A 21,550-nucleotide genomic window follows, 5' to 3' on the forward strand; every position below is an offset into this window, starting at 1 on the left:
CGGGTGGGTTATGTCAGTGCTGAACTGGAGGTTTAAAAAAATCTCACTCAGTTTTATTACACACAGACTTAACAGCTATATTTTTCTATCTTTTTGCAAATGTGTGAAGTAGATGAAAACATAAGCTTGATAAAACCAGCATGCTCTCTTCTCTGCAGTAAATCATAATATGCCTGTGGAAAATGCACTGGCTATCGTAGTTAAAGCATTTGGGAATATATTTGCTGAGCGTGAGCAACAGGAGTATACCAAGATCTCACATAAGGCAGCTGATCTGGTGGATGGCTATCTAGCACAGAAGCTGTGTGACAGTTAGCGTGCCTCTGGGCATTAGATGTTTTTCTGTTAATTGAGGAAAGATACTTGAATCTTTCTTGGAGGAGTTGAGCTCAGTAAGTGACTATGCAAAAAACAGGAAAGGTATGATTGAAAGTATTCACTTTTTTTCCCCTGAAATACCACTTCAAGCTTCTTTTAAATCTGATATAAAGAAAGCCTGGGTACATTCCATGTCAGTAATCTGTAAATAAAGGAAAGCAGTAAAGATCAAAAGCGTATGTATAAAATGCCAGTGTGTGGGCATGTACATATTCATGGGCATGTACATCCTGAAGTAGGATGTATATGTTTCTTCACATATCTGGAAACACTATAAGGACATACACAGACACCCTCGCTGGCAATTGCTCTTTCACAGGGCATGGTTGCAAGTATTTGATCATCTGCTACTGCTGTCGTGTTTAACACTGTATGCACATAAATGCATTTAAGCTAGTGATGTCCAGCAGTCTGTTAAGCAACTCTTGATTTAAGAGTTCAGGAATTTAATAGTGTGTATATTTTATTGACAAAGTTTAAAATCTAGCAGAACATGTCTAAAAGATAAAAATGAAACCAGCTACATCACCCATAAATTAGAGACATAAAATATCTGTGCTATTTTTATCTTAGGAGCTATTCTATGGAAACATCTTGGATCCCCTTGTGACAAGGGAATAGTGAGATTCTTACAAGTTTCTACTTGTGCTATTAATGTATTTTGAAGAATTTCTTTCCTCTTCATTTAAACTAGGCTGTGTTGAACAAACTGATCCTTCAGCTGAAGTTGATGACACGATCATCAACTTAAACAAACTGCCATCTCTTCCACTGCCAAGCAGGAAAGCTCTCTTAGGCCGGTCACCCCTTCCTCAGGTTAAACCTGCACTACTGGGCAATAGGCCGTTAGGGGGTGGTCTTCCAACACCATTTCAAAGTATTTTGTTCTGTTTTCACATCTGACTTCATTGCTTGCCACAGTATGTTTGCTCGTAAAAGTAGAACAATACATAGTAGATATTATGTGAATTACATCAAGTAGGTAGGTGGGACTTGAAAAAATCTGAACTTGCAAATATTTAGCAGTGATCAAATAACAGTTGAAAGACTGGAACTCAGCAACAGTATTTTCAGAGCAAACTTTATATGAAAGGATAGGAGAGTAGGGGAGTATACTGTTCTTCATCTAAAAATGAATTCGTTCCAACGTTATAAAAGCATAGGAATATAAAGCCTATCTTTTATGTCCTTAGTCTGAAATCAGATTCAACTACTGTCCTTGCATCTGTTTGAAGTTGGTATGGGTTGAGGTGAACACCTGGCTATTTTAGAAAGGCTTTTTTTCTTCCCCCGTTGTGAACTTTCCCGTTCACAAAGCTTTCTTTTTTAGTTACCAAGTTGGTTGCAATTCTTTTGAGTTATTGAAGCTCATTGAAAACCAAAAGGGTGGCAGAAACAGTGAGGGCGGTTCAGGTTTTAAACATGAATATTCCTAGATGCATAGGATTAGGGTACGGTGCTTCGTCAATTAAATACTGCTTTCATGATTGAAACAAATAGGCAAATCAGTTTTAAAAAAGTGTGAAATCTGCTTAATTGGACTATTTTCTTTTATCAAATGGTAGTGTGGAAAGAACCTGCATGTACACTCTTGACAGCTGTTGGTGTTAGTGCTGAGTCTGGTTCCTTGGCATGAACACTAGGCACAAACTGAACTGAGACTCGTGACCTACATTATGGTCATGGATTAAAACCTTGCTTAGAACAAGCCTTAGATGTCATCTAAAATGTTTGTCACGAACCATCAGTCAGAAATAGAATCTGGCTTTAACTTTCCATGACAATTGTATTTAATTTGTCAGTTTGTGTTTTAACTTGTGTGTGCAAGGTTAACATCAGTATCGGGGCAAGACTCGCTTTGTAGTAGCTCATGCTAAGTTTAGTAACGCTGGAGGCCAGTGAGCTCTGTGTTGTTAAATACATCCAGGAAGGCTTTGTTGCAGCTCAGTGGTTGTACGTCTTTTAAAGTAGGACACTATGAATGATAACAGCTACCGCATTCGTCACTTGGTGTGTGGTGAAGCTGCTTCATCTGCCATGCTGCTTTCTGTACGCTTCAGGCAGGTAGTGGGCCTTGCTTAAGCTCAGTGTTTTCATGTACTCGTAGGTAAGAGCACTTTTTTAAAAGAACAAAACCCAGTTTCCAAATGGGACCCTCAGATGTGGAGGGTAAACCTCCACCTCTTTTAGCACCTGCTAAGGGGTTTGAGCCTCTGGGATATTCTCCACATCCACCTGCAGAATGGGCTCTGCTTGGAGAAACCCAGCCTTGTGCTGACACCACCTCTGTGGCTATTTGTGCTGATAACCATGCATCACGTCTAGCTCAAACCTTCCTGATGCTGACAGCTGTACATCCATTCTGGTTAAGGAACTTAACTTCAATAAAACTGAAAGCAATGGCCTGCCTTCTTTAAGCCACTCTCAGCTCAAAGGATACTGTTTCTGTATTGAATGTTTTAGAAAGCAGTTTGTAATTATTTCAAGTTCAGTGGATTTCTTTGGCTTTTTTCTTAATAACCAGGATGTTTACCTCAGATGTCTGTGTAGCTGTTACTATTAGAATATATAAAAACACACTGGTGCTATTCTCTGGTCATGAAATGGAAATGGATGTTTTTACAGCTTATTAGGCATGTGGTGCAATGGAGCTACCTGAGTGTGCGGTAGCTGTGAGCTGACAGAAACTGAAAGGGGTTCTCAGAAGAGCAGAAGATCATTAGAGGAATTGTTTTTTCTCTTTTTCTTCAAAGCTCTTCCTCTTGGTATGGGTTGAGTCTTTCAAGAGTATGGCTTGACTGCTGATCAACTGGCGTTGTGTCAGCAGAGTCTTGAGAAAAGGTTAATAATCATGGGAATGTGCAGTAGGAACTTTACTCCTCCCTGCAGTGCCTCACGGGAAGGATGTCATGTTGGGTTGTCAGAGACCTACAGGAGCGAGTAGGGGGTAGAGTAGATAAGTCTGTTCCAATAGGTAAGGTCTAATAGCTTGGAGGCCTTCTAAGACTGTAGCTGTCACTTGTTTGCAATCAAACTCTTAGGACATTGCTGAAAGGACCCTTAGAGGCCTAGCTGAAAATAAGATACTGCTTGGTGTTTTCAGTAAGTGTGATGGGATGGAATAGAGAGCATATTTAGTCCTGACACTGTCAGTTTGTGAGAACAGAATTAAAACAAACAAAAAACCTTGTTGAACATCTGAACTAAGGAATTGTAAAATATCAATAGCAATTTCATATACCCAGAAGGGTGAACATGCGCAATATATTTACATATAAGATGACATGTGAATGAACTGATGTAATGCTGAAAAAAAAAAGAGCATCTCGTTTCCAGCTTGGTACATAACAGTTTGAGAGGAGTGTAGCCAGCTCGGTGCCTTTCTCCACAGCATTTTTTTTTTTAACTGCCCTATGAGGAATAGTTGAAGAAGCTAATTTTACTCAAACCTAGGAAAGAGAAAATGGAAAAGAAAAATGATAGTAAAAGTTAAGTATGTAAAAGTTTCTAAAGAAAACAACTTTCTTCCGTGTTCATTGTAGGTATAATAATAAATAAATGGTTTAATTTGTAATAAAGATTTAGGTTAGGATTAGACAATATCAGCTGGAGGAGAATATTATCTTTGCAGTGGGCCCTCACCTTACTCGTGTATGCAGAATACTTAAAAGAATATTGGGCTGCGTTTTACATCGAAATGAGCAGTTTGATGTTAGATTACATATTTGGGGACTTAGAACAATCAAAAGTTTATAGCAAGTCATTAGTTTTGATACTACAGTAAAATGGAAATGTCAATTAGCCTTTCACTGATTGAAGAGAGAGTTGATTTTCAGATAAAAATAGATGTGGGGAAGGTGACCAGATAAATAAACCACAAACTGTCTTACAGTATTTGTTTTTACTTTTTCACAGGTATTCACATTAAACCAGTGCAGCACCAACAGGAAGCTAAACTGAAGTCTTTACTTAACTAAGAAGGTACCACTGACACAACTGGCCGTAGTGGAAGTCCTGTTACTGTGAGTACATTCACCTTCTGTTGCACTCCATCCCATGACAATTTCTGAAAATTTAAGAAGGCTTTTTCATTAAAACCATTGTTCATGAGTGTCAGTGTCGTAGCTACATAATTTTAAAGTAGAAGCTGTTAAACAGTCACAAAATAAGGTTGCCTACCTTACGTAGTTGTCATCAGTTTCATTTTGTGGTTGAACTTCATCTGACTTATTCAAGTTCAGATGTGCAGGTCCAGTCAGATGTTGTTTTCAGGATATAGTAGAGCATGGATGGAATTTCTTTGAATGTGTGGGGTTGATTTTTTTTTTTTGTATTTTCTTAGAGAGAGATGAAGATGAAAAGACTGACTTTAGCCTCAACTAAAATTGCTGGTGTTGTTCTCACGTAACTAATGGCTTTGAAAAAGTTTTAAATTCATGTCTTTAATTTGCTTGAAAATGATTTGTTGTATTTTCATTTCTTTTTACTTCCATTGTATCTTGAAGTTGTAACAGTGGAAAAAAAATAAGGAAAATATTGAAATAACTGTAGTTAAAAAAGCCATTTAGTTATGAGGTATCACCTTAATATGTAGTTACCTACAGGCCAGTCAAATACCAGGTTTGAAAAATATTTAATAGCCATTCTACTGAAACATCAAGTATACTTGGATTTAATACATGAAAAATAAACAGCAGCTACTCTCCAAAAGTTTTTAATATCAAGGTTAAATTATTGACTACAGCTTGCACGTAAGGAAGCAATGCCAGAAACAGTCACCTTGAAGCACTATATGGATGTTTCTAACTTCTAAAAGAGAAAATTTACTTGCATAGAGAAAATCGTACATTCGGTAACCAAAAATAACTTCTGTAATTGCACTAAATACATCACAGATGTTACTTGCAACCATAATAACTTTTCTTGGTAGTTCTCAAGATAACAAATTTCTGCTTATGGTGAATAGTGAAGAACTGAGTAATGTGTGTGCTTATCAGTGTATCAGAGTAATGACTTTTTTTGTCTTTGCAAAACAGGATAATGCTTTTTCCACTGTGTTTTCTGTAGCACTTCACCATCTAAAAGGTTACACGGTGACTTCAGTGTTATGTTTTTCAGATGGTGCTTGCTTGATTTGCTCTATCATAATGTATGCTGACAGATGAGTTTTCATTATTGAATTTGCTCATTATATGAATTAAATCAATTCATAAATTTAATTTTGCTGAGAAACAATACCAATATAGATTTTAATTGAGCAAAATTTCCCTGCAGTGCAAGCTGTGGAAAATAGCCCTCTGCTTGAGAACAAAGTGGTGTCTCTCTGCAAGGCCTGCCAGCTTATTTTTGTCTTGCAGCTTTTTTCACTCATTGAATGGGTTAGCTAAAACCATCAGGAACTAGCTGTCAGCCCAAGAGTGTGTAAGCCTATAACTTATTCTTTGTCAAGGCTCCCTCTAATATTGGTTTTTAAATATGTAAATATGACTTCTGTGGCAGTGTGATAGTCCAATGGCAGTGTCCTCTTTGAGTAGCTAGCTAACCTCAGAATTATTATAGCCCACCTACCCAGGCGTTTATTTAGCTGTTGGTAGTACATCGTCTGAGGACTGTGAGCACTTACAAATTACCCTGCCGGTGTCCATACGAGTAGGAGAGTGCAGGAGGCTTTCCCATGGGGACCTGGGAGCTTGTTTCAGAGCCTGGAATTGAACTAATTCTCCTGAGCCCCATAGTAGGTCCTTAATCACAAAATCATTCCCCACTTGCCTCAAAGGGATTAAATGTAATAACTTGTATCATTTAAGTTTTTTCTTTTCCTTTTTTTTTTTTTTTAACACTTGAGGTTGAGGTTTTGAGGTTAGCTTTGCTAAAGAGTTCTCTGTCATAGTGTAAAATCTCTCCTGGCAGGCAGGGACTGAGATGCTGAGTGCTGCTTTGTTGTGCCTGGAGTTGATCAGGACTGGCCTTCCCTGGCCCCACAATGTGAGCCCCTGCCGTGGGTGGAGGGCTGGTACTTGGGCACAAAAACCCTGATCCCTCTGTGCAAGGAGAGGCTAACCTAAACGTTCTCAGAGAACAGAGGGTGAAAGTGGTGCATACTTGTGTTCTGTAAGGAACGGAGAGGAGAGTAAAATAAAGTGAAGAACGGTGTAACATGGCTGTTTTAGGAGTCATTCTGAGCCTCTGAGTTGAAGCACGATAACAAAATTTAAGGAACCTAATCAAAGCAAAACCAGTTTTCATCTGCATTTGGAGATAAGAGGGACATTTCTTTGGAGGCTGGCTTTTCAAGAGAATTAGGTTTAAGTTATTTGCTTTACTGATGTGAAATTAGAGGGAGGGGAACAAGTTCTAAACTCTGCATGCCTGTGCACAGAAGAAATTGTATTTGAAATTTGAAAATAGGAGAACACACACACAAAACCCAAACATTACCTGACTCTCTCCCCACCCCAAAAAAAAACATGACAAAAAAAGTGCCCCTGCCTTTTGTAGGAATTGTCAGCTAAAGTGTGTGAACTTTGAACTTCTTTTCCTAAGGAGATTTCTGAGCAACTTAGAGTAGCTCAGATCTTTCATTGGTCTGCTATTTGCAAACTCTCAAAAGGGCTCTCAAACTTTATTATAGACAAAAATGCTTGTTTGACTTTTAAATGGGATGCTTGGGTAAGTAATGTATGTTCATTCATAAATCAGGTAATCAGCTTAAACAGGCTAAAAGGCAAATTGTCCTTAACATTCACAGTACTGTATGTGTGTGAGAGAGGGAGAGCAGAAATGGGAGGTATTTAATCAACGGTGTGTGTACAGATAGTGCAAATGATGTTAGGCCATTCATTTGTGGAAAGTGAAGAAAAGAGCTCAAATTCCCGTTTACCTTCTTTCACAACCTTTTAAAATCACCTGTGGGTTCCTGAAGATTCCCATATTCTCAAAAAAAACCCACAAACAATGACAACAAAGAAACCCTACAAGTTGTGCAGCTCTGATGCAGCTACCTTACTTAAGCCACCTGGGGGGAGAAGTTTGAAAGTTTACCAGTTGTCTCCTATTCTTTAAAACTTCACATTAAACATGAAGATGAGAGTAAACACAAGCTGTGGCCTGTATCAGAGGCCCGCAGAAGATATGTTGTGGACACCTAATAGTTCTTAGCACATCATTTGTTCGAGCTTTCGTTCAATCTTTTCATACTTCCAGAATACGCTGTTTTATTTTCTGAGCTGCTTCGTTTTGTAATAGTCACTTGAGACCTGTGTCATGTTTTACAAAGAAGAAAACATATCAGATGAGATTTTAACCAGAAATCCGCTCTAGTGATCAAGTGAAAAAAAGGAAAGATAACTTTCATGTGTAGTTAAGGCTGACACATGGCCCAGGGTGCGTGAATTATTGAATGCGTTTCGTATTGCCAGTACTGCGGTTGATTTAGCTGTCCTTGGGGCACCTGTGGTGATAGATTTTAAATGCATTGTATTTTTCATCCTATACTTCTGCATCTTTAGCTGGATTTACTTTTCTGACAGAAAGCTTGGGTTTGAAGTACTTCTCAGACAAACACTGGTGCTGCTCTGACCTACCTTAAAACTTGAGGTTTTGGGGTGAAAAAGAAAAAAAATTGATGATGTTGATCTTCAGGTGATTCTGTATAGGGGTTCCTGTGGTCCGGTGAAGTTTGGGTAATCAAGGCAAGAGAAAGTGACTTCCTAATTTAAAATATGTACTTTGGGGCCCATAACTTTTTTGCAGTGTACCACCGTCATGCCCTGTAGGCTGTGTATCAGCCTGTTCCATCCATCGTGCCACCTGCTGAGCTTTGCAGAGGAGGGAAAAGGAGTGCTGGGGAGAGGGAAGTTCCTGTGCCCCTGTGGTGGCAGCTGTGCTGCATCTCACTGGTTAGAGAGCTGCTGTGGGAGGGGAAAAAACAGTTCTCACTTGCAGCCATTCAGCAAGAATTTGGGGATTAAACACGAATAATGGAGGGCAATGAAGAGCTAAAGCTGCTCTCCCACCTGAGTACATCAAGGTGCTGCGGGAGGGGAGAGCTCAGTGGCTGCTGCAGCCCAACAGAGGGGGGAGAAGAAATGGTGCCCTCACTTTGCCTTTTATTTCCATGGGCAAAACAGCAAACAGAAGCATCATTGTATTGCTTTACATCTGCTTTACTTCGTTTGGTAGCAACTTCTTACGCAGTTCAGTGCAAAGCAGCTATGGAATAGTTTAGTCACGTCTGCTCAGGCCTTCTGTCTGACTTGTGGAGGGAAGAGTGCTAGACTGTGTAATTTGTGTAATGTAATTAGATGTGCTGAAGCAAGACAAATACGATACAAATGGCATGAATGAAAGTAGAAATTCTTGGACATGTATCTGCTGCCTCTTGTGAGCCATGCTGAAATTGCAACGGCAGACACGTTTCCCATGGAAGTTGTGAGGTTTCAATCCTCTTCGTCTTTTGCTGTGTGCATTTAAGCTCTTCGGTTAAATCTTACCGAAATTCTGCCACTGGTTGGAAAGGTCTGATCCAGGGACAGGCTGTGGACAGGACAAGTTGGTTTGTCAAGCCAAGCACAGCCTGTGTGCCATAGATGGGGCACTTCTAAGTGATAGAAGCCCTATCCCTGGCAAAACTTTCAAACAGCGAAGCAGCGAGGTAGTAAATAGCAAAGGCTTTTTCTGTCTGACTCAGCTGGCTGAGTGGACTCAATGTGCAAACGTGGTTCAAGGCAGGAGCTGGCTCTTGCCGCACGTCCGGGCACAAAGAAGGCAAGTTGTGTTTCAGGTGGGAGATGCAGCAGCTTGAGGACTTAGTGCTGTGCTGCAGTGAAAGAAAAATACAGTCCTTGCATGACTTTCTTTGATTCCATTAGCAGAAAGGAGAATATTTTTACTGGTGTTGTTTCCAGAGAAAAAAAATTGAATCACCTGTTTTGAGCCCATATTTCAGGGAGGATTTGGGAATATGTTGCGGCCTATCAGAGGCTGCAGAAATGAGCCGTGCCTGTGAAAACAAGCCTTGTGCTGCTAAGTTTTATGAGATTTATTTTGTCCCACAGAAAGATGATTGGAGGTGATATGAGTGTCCAGGTACCTCAGCAGAGGACAGACATCTGGTAACTGGGAAGCTTTTTGCCCTTGCTGACAAGGATGTAACGTGCCCCAGGTTCCAGGTTTTTACCCAGTGAATCAACAACTCTTTTCTTATGCCTTTGCTGACGCCACCATTGATACGCTGGTTTCTCCAATGCTTTTTCTATAGGTTAGGGCTTCGAGGAGTTAACTGCTTTACAGAAGTCATCCGGATGAGGGGGCAGAGCAGAAAACCCAGCGATTCTGGGCTTACATGTGTGGCAGTAGCTGGGGTTGCGTTATTAATTACTGCTGCCACTAGTTAGCAGGCACAGCTAGTGCCTGTGCCTGCAGCTCCCTGCCTCTCCTATCAGGTGTTTCTCCACCTCTCCAGAGCTCGCTGAACACTTTGTTCAGTGTCTTTGTCTCCTGCAGAGCTGAGCCTTTCCTTCAAAACATGCTTTGTGTCTTGAGTCCCAACGCAGTGACATAAGGGAAAACCAACCCTTTGGCAACCTCACTGTCCCCGGTGGCTTTTTGAGTTGCTCCCCCGTGTGTGCACCTTCCTGCATGCTGCTTCCCTCTGGCCTGTCGGTGGAGGTGCAGGTACAGGCTCTAAAGGTTCATGGGAAGGGGCAGCAAGGGCTCGGGAAGCTAGGGGAAGGTGGCTTTAAAGTAAAACTTGGAGGTGCTCCGAGGTGCCTCGGCTGCTGCTGGCAGCAAAGCTTCCTACATGAAGCCCGGAGACCACCAGTGCCCTTAGGGCATTGCGCGGGGATAACCACTGTCCCAAGGCTGTGACCGCAGCTGGGAGGGCCCAGGAGGGGCAGGAGCCCCGTGGCCAGAGGGGTCTCCCTGGGCCACCAGCTCCCTGAGCACAGCCTGTGTGAGGGGAGGCCAGGAAAGGGAACACCGGCAAAGGGCGCGCTGCCTTCGATGGGCTGTGGGGACCCTGGTGTCCCGGGTGAGAGCCTGCTGCTGGGGGCTTGTGGAAGGAGAAAAGGGAAATGCAAGGAGAGAAGATGAAATAATGCATCCAAGTCTTGCTCAGATTGGGGTGGTTACACCAAAAGGATGCTAGGAGCTCTCTCCCCGACAGCGCTCTGTAGTGGATGCCGCATTCTGCAGTGCCTTTACCTGTTCAGTACAAAGCGTCTTCTGGCAAGTGACTGAGGAAAGAACAGGGAGGGAAAGCAGAGCTGCATGGCAGGATTCATTCTTCCCCAAACCGAGGGCACTCTCTCCATCCCCTTTGTGAGCAGCACTCTGGTGGTCGTGGCTTTGGGACAGTCTGGGGGCAGCAGGAGGCTGCAGCGTGCGTGATGCCTCCTGGGGCTGTGGCAGCCAGCGCCACCAAAGGCTCCTTAATGCCACGAGGCCAGGGAAATCCGCCCTCCTTTTCTTGACTTAAGTTAGTTTTGATCTAAAGTTTTATCCGGGGAAAGTCTGAGGTCTGAGAAAGTCTGAAAGTCTGAGAAAAATGCTGCAAGAAAAAAAAAAGCTGATGAAGATGTTGGATGCAGGAGTGCAATGGCAAGGCCTGATGTGAACGAAACGTGGCAGGGATGTTTCATGAAGAAACGGTGTGGGAGCAAATCATCCTGGATCAATGTAATCTAATTCCTTTGCTTCTGTGATCTAAATAAATGCTTTAATAATTTAGTAAGGGGGAGCCTCTCGTGGGTGGGAAGGAAATAATAAAGGATGATTTAACAGAAAGCAGTACAGGGCAATGAAATATTAAAGCCACTCTTTAAAAGGTGGGTGATGTCCGAGCTGTTAAAGATGGGAGAGAGAAGGAATGACAGACTTCGAGCATGGGGTGAGAAGCATCATGGACTGCTGGATGCGTGGCACTGGGGCTGTTGGGCACACACGGCTGCCCAGGCATCGCTGCACGCCAGAGCTCCAGCAGGCTCCCTGGGGGATAAAAGCCCCATCAGAAAAGCCCTTGCCACTCTGTGCCAGCGTGGCGGTGAGGGATGATGGTGGGAAACATCTCCCTGCTGGCACGGTCCGTCCTCGGGGAGGGAGCGGGCTGGCACTGCGCGACAGGGTCAGTACTGGGGGCGAGGAGCAGCAGCTGGCAGCAGGAGCTTGTCTTTGCACTTGAGCTTTAGCAGATCTTGTTCAGATGTTTGACAATAAATACTCAACTGAGTCTCATCGGGATCATAGAGGGGTACACTTTGATTCTGCCTGAACCGTATTTGCTGTATTCTTGGGGATATGCACGCAGGCTGATGTACAGGGAGTGTGGGTCCTGTACTCCCTGTGCATCTGCTTGTGCAAAGGCTTTTAAAATGGGTGTCATCTGGGAAGCACCAAGAGGAGAGGGTTGGGGTGGGAGTTGTTGTTCTTTTTGTCTTACGATATCTTTAAGCACTTCATGCTGTGTAGGTTCCTGAACATAATTCTGCATTGGATGGGACGTGACAGGAAGGACGGTCTTGTCCGAGTCACCGGTTTGATTCAACTGTACTGAAAATTTCTTCCTGATGGACTTGAGCGTGTTTCTGATCTGCTGGGTCTCTGCGGTGGTGGGAGGTGTTTGGGCTTGTGTGGTTTCGGGCAGGCTGACGGTGGAGGTGTACAGAAGTACCACCAAATTATTTGCTCCCCGTATCTTTGATTTTGCACCCAACAAGAGTAATCGTAGGGAATTGTAGTTTGCATTGATTTTCTATATATGTAGCGTGTTTTAAAGTTTGCTCTGCAGAAACATAACATTGATCTTTTTATGCAATTAAGGATCCTGGCTGTTTCAGTGCAAGGCACCCAGTCATCTCTTCGTGTATTTCTTTCACTATTAATAGGACTTAGTAATTAGTATGTAGTAAGTGGTTTAGTAAAAGCTATTTGGAGGCCATATTTTCTAGGGAGTTCTTGTGGTTTCTTGGTATCATTACTAATGGACTGAATTTCAAATAAATTCCAATTTGATTAGTATTCAGCAATCTGAAGTTTGTGAGCATTACTTCTGGCGTGCCAGCTCTAAACGGCACGTGTGTTTGCAAAGGTTTGTACCCCTGACATCGCTTTATCAGAAAAGCGCTGAAATAAATAAATGCAACAGTAACACTTTGCCAAACTGTGTTCCAGATAAAATCCTTTTTCCCCCTTCATTCACCTCTAATTACCGCTGAAAACCCCTCCAATAACAGCTTTTGCAAGGCTTTCGTCTCGGCGTTTGTGCAGCGCTCTGGAGCTGTTGATTGGAGGAGAACCACAATGGGGAAAAGAAAGTCAGGGCCCAACGTATGACAGGAGTAATGGTTTTGCTTTGTACATCTGTCAACTAATGCTTAACTAATGCAGAATTACTGTCAGGCTCCCGCCGAGCTCACTTTGCTCTCCACCTGAATGCGTAATGACTCTGTGGCAAGGAATTCAAAATAAATGCATAATGGCCGGACGTTTAGGAAAAAATTAGGAGAGCAGCAGCAGCTTGCCCCGACTGCTGACTTGCTGCAGAGCCCCCGCGGTGCCAGGTGGTCCTGGGCACCCTGCGCCCGCTGGGCACCCGTCGGTGCTGGTGTGACAGCCCCGTGTGCCGTCCCCTGTGCCCGTCCCCAGCTGGCAGCGCCGTGTCCCAGGGCAGCACCGGCGCGTGGGGACCCTGCCGCTGCGGCGCTTCGCCCCGGGGAGAGCGGCAGTCCCCGGTGGGCGCTCATGGCTCAGCTCGCAAACCCCTCTGGAAGCGTGTGGGAGGAAGTGTGTTCTCTAAACGTTTGTCATTACCAGCTAATGGGGATGCGAGTGGCTGGGGAGCTGGGTGACGCGGGGCAGGAGGGCTGTGCTGCCACAGGGCTTCGCTGCAGGCAGCCCCAGGAGAGCTGATACCGCTGGAAATGGTGAGCTGCGAGTCGGTGGGATGGGTGCAAGTCCTGGGTGATATCTCCTTGGGGGGGTGTGTGTTCCTGCTCCACCGTGTCCCCTCAGAGGGGGCCCTGCTAGCAGATGGAAGGGTATGGGCTCTCTATTCCTCTCTGGGGCACAGACCTGGGTAAGCTCTCATTAGCCAGAGCTCGCCAGCCCAGGTGGTGAGGGACTGTGGTGGCTGGGAGCTGGCTGCGGTGACAGCTGAGGCTGGTAGGGTTTTGTGCAGGTTCTGCTGGGCTCGGGATGGTTGTTTGTCCGAGGTCCTTGTCACCTGCACCAAAACCATCTCAGATCGTGTGTCCACCTGCCTCACCTCGCACCAGCGGTGTTGGGATGACATCAACCTCCCTGCTGCGGGGAGGGAGGAGCGCACACATGCATGGAAAATGTTGGAGTGCTGCTGGCAAAGCTGGGCATCGCTTTCCTGGGGTTGTCTCAGGGCATCCACCTGATGCAGGGGTGGTGTCTGGTGACTGAGGGGAGAGGGCTGGGCTGGGATGTCTGCCATGGGTGGGCGGCTGTGAGCTCCTGGACACTGACCTGCTGTGCAGGAGGTACTTGCTAACCTGCTGCTGTTAGCAGGTTGTGGTTTTCTTCTTGCCCTCCTCCCCCCCCCCCTCCCCCCCCATTTTTCAGCTAGTAGAAAGCGTTCAAGAAAATATTTGCATTGGAAGAGTTTAAATGTAACATAGTTTTTTGGTACAGCCATCGGGGAAAATACCACCTCACATACAAATGCGGAGTGAGGTGACAGAGGTGACCACTGTTCAGTCTTGGAAATAGTGCATGAAGAGTGTATTTGGAAACAAAAACGAGCTGGGAGCACAGAGCGAAGTTGGGGCTGTGAGAGTGGGAGCTGGGGAGGGCTCCAGGAAGCAGCTGGGCACTGCAGCTTGGTGTTTCTGCACTCCTTTGCTAAGGTAATACAAATGATGAGTAATTCAAACAATTAGTTTAGTGCAGGCTCACACTTCTTGAAAACGGACTGGAAAGCTATTTTTGAAAGTCTGTCTTCCAAGAGCGTGCTGCGTGCGGTGTCTGCACGGCGTGCCTTGAGGCTGGTGACAGGCAGCCTGCTCCACACACCCAGCCTCGCTGCGTTGCTGCAGTGGCAAGTTGCAAAGCCATTGATTTACCATGCATTCCTGGTTTGCTTCTCCCCACTGTGTCTAATCACAGCTTGGGAAGCTCTGCTGGTGAGGGCTGTGCTGTGCAGCTCCCAGGAGCTCCAGCAGCTGCGTGGCAGCAGGGCCAGGGCACGGGGAGTGCTTTGGGTTGGGCTGGGTGCAGCTGTGCGTCCTTGCTCCATGTGCCACCCTGCTGCTGCTGCTGCAACTTCAGTTGGGAAGGGGGAATAAGTGGGGTGGTAAAATAAGCCAGGGATCACCAAAATTAGTTAAGCAAATATGCTGTGCATCCTTAAATACCCCACGGACTGACTCAGCCCCTGAAAATAAGCGGTTTGTCACCCTGCTCCCTGTGCCTTGCCAAGTGCTCCGTGGCCTGGCAGGCCTTTGCCATGTGGGGAATTTTGGGCTTCATGCATATCCGAAGGGGGTGACCAGCCAGCTCTGGGGAGAGATTCCCAGGATGGTTATGCTTCCACAGAGCTCCTGGCACCCAGCTACTTTAAAGCTTCAGGTCCAGAGCACCAGACCACCTGCAATCTGCTGGATCATCACCAGGGAAGGGGTGTCTTAGCCCAACTGCAGCCGTTTGGAGCAGCCTGCCAGCCAGGCTGGAGCAAGTCCTTTTCAGGCATTGCCACTGGGGGCAAAGACTTTTCTGCCCAAATTAGGCCCCAGAGACAGCTGTGCCAATGCCGCTGGGATGTGTGTGTGTCTCCAGCTGTGATCGGTGTGGCTGTGATGCCCAGAGCTTCTGCACAGTGCTGCACCACCACATATGGGCGACCATCTAGCTGGGCTGAGCTATGTGTGGTCTATGGGCAGGTGGGGCAAGTGCGCAGCCTCATACAGCTGTCACGGTTGGTGATGGCTTTTGTTACTTGCAAAGTAAAGGGGAATCGATCCTCTTGGACAATGTCCTCAGAAAATCTGCTACAGCGACCGCCGTGATTCCCAGGTTTGCAGTGCTGGGTCCCCCAAAGCTGTGCTGAGCAAAGCACTGCTTGCTCAGCTCCGACGGGGCTCCTGCACCGCGTCCTTGGCCGAGCAGGCAAGGAGCAGAGGTGGTGTGCTTGCCCAGGTCTGTCCAGCCAAGTACTGGCTGCAGCTGCGTCTGGCTGTTCAATGCCTTGAAGTGACTGAGGGCTGCCAGGGCTCCCCGCAGCCCCTCCACCCGTACCCCGCCAGCCACGGCTCTGTTTTGTTATGTTTCTCTTGCGTTTTGTCCCATCCCTTATCTTTTTTTTTGCATCCTCCCTTTTGAAGGGAGGCTCTACACAGCCCTGTTGGGGTGGTTCCAGCAGATCTAAAAAGTCGGTTGTCCCCCTCCTCGGTACAGTACCGTTTGCAGAAATCAGAGCGTGAGTGCAGAGCGAGAAAGGGCAGCGACAACAAGAGCAGAAGAAAGCAGTGTGCCTGCGAGAGGGATATGAGGAGAAAAAGAGAGACTTTTCTTTGATGTATTCGTTTCCTCTTATTAGTATCCATCTAGTGGTGCTCAGGCCGAGACGGCTGACCTGTCCAAAAGTTAGTGATCCACACACAATCCACTCCCAATAGTGCCAAAGTACAGACATCACAGGACGAAAATAGCAGCAGTTGAGATGAAGGAGGAAGCCACGGGCTGCCAGATGTGAGTGGGAATAACCTAAGTTCACCCAAGTGGCAGAGGTACTGTCTTAGTTTGCAGAGAGTGAGGGAAAAACATCTTAACAACCTCATCCTCCCGCCTATCCGCACGTCTCTGCTGTGTTTTCTGTGCCGTGCTGATAAAGACTGCCCACGCTTGAAAGGGCCTGGTGGGCCGGGGTCAGCCGCAGACAATCTCTCTAATTGCGTGGGTCTGGCTGACCTCCGCGTTGCGGAGCGAGCAGGGACCGCGGCAGACAGAGAGGACAAGGGAAAAGGCGGGGGAAATGTTCCTGCCACGGTGGCAACCGGCTTAAAACTTGCTTCGGATTGCTCCCCAGAGACGGTGCCCGTGCTGCGCTCAGCTCTGATGGAAGGAGACGAGGAGACATTTCGCCCAGACAGCAAGTCGATATCTGTGTTCATAGGTATCGCTTCATAATAATGCCTTTTGACAAATGGCTGTCAGTGCTCCCGAAACTTGGCTCAAGAAGGCAGAAAATGAAAACTTGCTGCAAGTTGTTGCTGCTGCTGCTTCACATAGTTGCTTGGCCTGCACCATCTCCTCTCTGGACACCTGTGTTCCTGAGGAGAAGGAGATCTAATGGGTGGACAGCGGTAACGTAAGCCACAGGCTCTTAAAGCCATGGGAAAGAGTAGCACAGGGAGTAAGTACTCATAACCACTGAACAGCTCTGTAAAGAGAAAATGTATTTTTAGAGTAATTGTGGTGAGAAGTGGCAGGATGTGCCTGATAGGTTTGTGCTTGTGCTAGTCCATGGACCAGGCAGCTGAGTAGCAGCATGCTTTGCAAAGAGCTGCAGTGGCAGCGTGCCCTCTCTGGCAGCAGGACCATCGTGGTGGCACGGCTGTGGCACCTCCTTGGTGGGACAGGGAGCTCCTGGAGTCAGGGAGCTCTCTGTGCTCACTACATTTCACCAGGCTGCGACGCACTGTAGAGTGTGTAAGGACTTTCCCTGTTAATTCTTGCCCTGGCACGAGGAAAGGTAGAACCTCTCCCATGTGCAGAGGAGCCCAGTGCCTGCAGTTGCCATTGACCCTTCTGGTTGCTCCGGATGTCCTGCTCATTCACGGTGATCCTCACGGAAATACAGACTAGTTCCTACAGCATGGGAGAAGCACTGAACTGCGCCTTCCAGCCACAACACAAAACCTGTGGGCTCTGGGCTCGTCCCTGGTGATGCCGCCCTGCTGGCCCAGGCAGCGCGAGAGCCTGCCCGCACCAAGCGCGGCAGGACGAGGAGCCTTAACGCGCTGAAATGGGCTGCTTGGCCTGGCAGCTCCGAGCGGATTATCCACTTGAAGCTCACGCAGTTGTTGGTGAACTTTGACACGAAAGGATTTGGAAAGCTTTAGGACCAGATAAGCACAGTAGTGTGGGTGTGGAAGGGATTTCGGGAATGGCTCAGTCTGTCTCCTGCTGTGAAATGGGATCAGTGTATCCAGACTGTTGCTAGTTCTCTGCTCACCTGATAGGAGGAAAAAAAAAAAAAAACAGAGACAGAGAAAAAGTGTTGGAGTGGCATTGGAGACAGCTTGTTCCAGTGCTTATAATTACAAAGTTCTTCCTCAAGGTCAGACTCCTATCTCCCCAGTCATCAGAGCTGAGCATCCTCACCCTGGCACCATGGACCTGGAGGAGGATTAGTTTGGTCCTCTACATGAAACCCTTTACAGGATGGAAATTCTCCTTATTTTCAAGGCAGCTGGCTGCAGGAAGGCTCAGAACAGGAGCCACCATTCCTCCTGCCTCTGGCCAGCATGAATCGGGCCTCAGTCACCACTGGTCCAAGGAAACCTAACTCAAAGGCTTCGTAAAGCAGCAGCTGCTGTAAGCCACCATGTTTAACCTGTACTCGGCCCTGGCTGTACTACATTTTCTGGGAGTCCATTATTTTTTGAACTTTGAAGGTTTACATAAATTTTGTCCGTCTATTATCATGCAGTGCAATACCAGTTCACTGTAGTTTCTATATTTGTGTTGTCTGACACAGCACACTTGTGACTTCCCTAATCCATATAATCACAATTTGCTGTCTGACTTGAAAGTTCTGGTGACATGGAAAGCAATTTTATTTAATACTGAGTGCACCTGAGGGCTGAGAATCACTCAGAAAGGTTTACTGAGAGAGGAGTAACCACAAACTTCTCTTTATTTGAAGTGACTGAGGGGTCGGTTTCAGTGAAATATAGGCATATGCTGAAGTTCATTTAATTTTCCTACTTGAAGAAGCATGGTGATGGCAAACTGAGGGTCTTGTGCTCAGAAGGCAGCTTGCTGCAGGCTGGTGGTTGTGCGCTGAAACCAGCGGGGCTGGAGGACACCTGCAGTGGGCAGCAGCATCCTTCCCCAGCACCAGCCCAGCTCGTGGAGGGACCGACAGCTCCCACTGGTGTGGGCGTTCTCTAGTTCTTTTCAGCCCAAGCTGACGGCGTCAGGGTGCTGTGACTCGCTGGGGCTGTGCACAAAGCAGTCTGCTCACGGACCGGTGCCCTTTTGGGCAGCAGGAAGGGGAGAGCCCGGCACCGTGGGGTCTGTGCTGGTGGTGCCCTCGCTCCCGGGGCTGGTTTGTGGTGGGGCTGGAGGGTGCCAGCAGTCCATGAGAGCGGCGGGCAAGCTGTTGTGCTGTTACATTTCGCTACCTATCATTGTAATGTCACTTCTAATGCATGAATTATACCCCCATAGTGTGTAATTATATTTCTCCTCCCAGCCCTGCTCAAGGAACAATGGAAGGATGGAGCTGTTAATATTAAAACCAGCACATCTCCCTCTAAAAAAGTTAGAGGTCACACCTTAATTCCTAGTGCGTGAGTGTGGTTAATCAGGAGATGATGGGACTAGAATGAGTATGGGGACAGAAATATCCTGCACAATTTCTTGTGGAATTTAATTAGAAAGGAAGTATTAATAGCATCTGCATGCGCAACTCTGTTTTGCCTTGCAATATGAATAGCCTTACCCAGAAACAGGCTGATGGAAAACCCATTGAACTTCTCTTTATTTCCTCTTTTTTTTTTTTTAATAAAGGAAAATAATGAGCTGAAATCAATAATGATAGTACTTAATAGCAATAAACCCCAGCAGGAATCAGCTTCCTATCAGGTCTCCTTAGAGTTTCTCTTTTAGGTCAAGACATGGTGCTGATCGATGAGGCATTTTGCAAAAGTTCGTGCTCTACTCGTCCCAGTAATGAACCTTCAACCTTTAATTTTCCTAGTCGCACAGAGTTCCTCGGTGGGCAAGCAGCCACAGGGCCCTTGTGGTGTTATTTACGCTAACCGGGGGCTGGTACTGCCTGGCATCAGCCTTGGGTTGCTCAGGCAGGGAAGGTCCCGCGCCGTCCCGTCCCCACAGGCTGGCTGCAGAGCTTCGTCCTCCTCCCGGAGTCGCACGGGGTCTGTCCAGGGCAGGGACCTGGTGCTGGGGCCAGGTGCATGGGGTGCTGCTCCCGGATGGCACAGCGGAAGAATTCTTAGCAGAAGTGCAGATAGCTTGTTGTGACAAAGTGGGTTTCCTTCCATTCTCACTCAATATGGACTGACTTTAATATTCCTTTTTATTAATTTTTCTCACAAAAGAGAGAAGTTAATACAGTCAGTATCTTACAACTTGATTTTGATTATGAGATCATAAAGCAGCCTGGTTCTTAATGAATCAAGAAATGAAGGCTACAGTAATTGAGTTCAGCGTGGCTTGCAAGATGCTTTGTTCAGATGAAAACCCCCTCCACCGATGCCAAGAGTTTTCAGTCCTGCTTGCTTTGTTTGCCTTCCCGCGGTGGTGTGCGGGCGTGCTGGGGCCCGGCTGCGCTGGGCTGCACTGGGCAGTCATGGCCCAAGGGGAGAGGACGGAGCTAAGTGGGACGGGGCGTCCCTCGGGGTCAGGCATGCTATTCCCAGCTCCACCTCGATGAATGCTGTAACTATCTATTTCGTAATTATGTTTTCTGTTGAGCAATCCCAATTCTGAAGGAGCATAAACCAAGTAAGAAGTTGTCCTTGTCCCGGTGTGTGCTCCAGCACTGCTGTGGGGCACAACCTGCCCGCAGCCAAGCCCAGGTTTGCCATTGCTGTTAGTTGGGGGCCAGGGACTTTTGCAGAGGTTTTGACACAGCAAATGGCAGCAGAAAGCATGCTCAGGTGTTCCCTAGGATTCCTCTACCCAGCCGCTTTAAATTGTCCATCTGCATCTTTGGTTTATTACTATATTTCCAAAACCATTCCTCTCCTCCCAACAAGGAATGACCCCGCGGCTGGTCGGTATTTTCAGAGCCATCCCATGGGGAGCCCATCCCAGGAACAGCGCATGCTGGGCAGCGATGCTGTGGTACGGAGACCCCAGGGGCTGGGCAGTGTGGGTCTCTTGAACCTCACCTTGGCCTAAACAACAAATTTCACCAACAGCCACTTTCCAGCACCACCAGGATTGGGCCCGCCTTGGGAAAGCCTGGGTTATGCGAGGGAGGTTTGTGCTGGCCTCCTGCTAGAGACCACCTCTGTGAGCATTCAGGCTGTTATGGTGTAGCCTTGTTTTCCTGACGATTCTTCAACGTGGGCTTGTTAGTAAAATGGAGACCTTACTTTGTATGTGACAGGTGTAGAAAGATCTCTAACTATGCCTGGCAGAGATTTAAGCACTGTGTGTGTGAACAAGGGTAATCTGGGCATGACCTTTGGAGCGTGGCCCTGCTGGGGCCGCCGTGGGCTCCGTGGTGAGCTGGCAGGCTTGGAGGTGTGGTAATGCGGGGCTGGGATCCCATCATCTGCATTCCACCAGTGTGCCTGTCTCCATCCGACAGCCCCTACCTGCTCCCAGAGGCGGAAGGAGGCAGCACTCGGAGTGTGTCCCCATCGAGCATACGATGGGGAGGACGACCACAGCTCAGAGAGCAAGAGATCGCTGCCAGCTCTGCCCCAGCTGCTCCTTGGTGACAAAGACCGCCTGCACCCGAGGGCTGGGATGTTCCCCTTGTCCCTGCTGCGGGCTGCACTGCGGGGAGGTGGAAGCCCAGAGGGGCCCGAGCATCCTTCCTTTGCGAAACCTTTTGTTCCAGAAGAGAGCCGGTGGCTGCGAGGCAGGCAGAGGGGAGGGCACGCGCTGCCTCTGCACAGCGGCACAGGCACGTTTGGGCACTGGGGCCGCTGCCGGGGGCTGAGGATTTCCAGCAAGTGCAGGCTCTGGGCTCGCATAGACACTTGGGCTCCAATTATAGTGATATCTTGCTCTCAGACCAATTAAAATTTCATAATCTCTCCACCAGCCAGGGTGGACAGAGTGTTATGCCAGGTCAAGAAATATCTTCTAGCTACAGTACTTCTCCAGGAAGTTTTTGGCTCCGTGAGGAATAGCACCTGTACAGGACCTATGGAGATGGGCTCTGAAAGCACAGAACTTGCAGCTTCCTTGCAGCTGTTTTTGCAAGCTATTTTATTCTACATTT

At 46.9% G+C, this 21,550-nt stretch overlaps 1 long non-coding RNA gene across 5 annotated transcripts in view; it reads left to right on the forward strand.

Annotated features, from left to right (window-relative positions):
* Positions 1 to 21,550, forward strand: part of LOC308176793 — a 41,165-nt gene that overhangs the window by 9,626 nt on the left and 9,989 nt on the right. For 2 of the 5 annotated variants that reach the window (XR_013938618.1, XR_013938619.1), the window contains exon 4: positions 4,294 to 4,400. This is a non-coding gene — a long non-coding RNA (uncharacterized lncRNA). Of the gene's footprint in view, positions 1 to 4,293; positions 4,401 to 4,720; positions 7,621 to 11,847; positions 13,621 to 16,426; positions 17,985 to 21,550 lie in introns of those variants that run through there. The other 3 variants (XR_013938620.1, XR_013938621.1, XR_013938622.1) reach the window with 3 other exon arrangements.

Source organism: Anser brachyrhynchus, assembly GCF_964034855.1.
Source record: "Anser brachyrhynchus genome assembly, chromosome: 12".
Lineage (NCBI taxonomy): Eukaryota > Metazoa > Chordata > Aves > Anseriformes > Anatidae > Anser > Anser brachyrhynchus.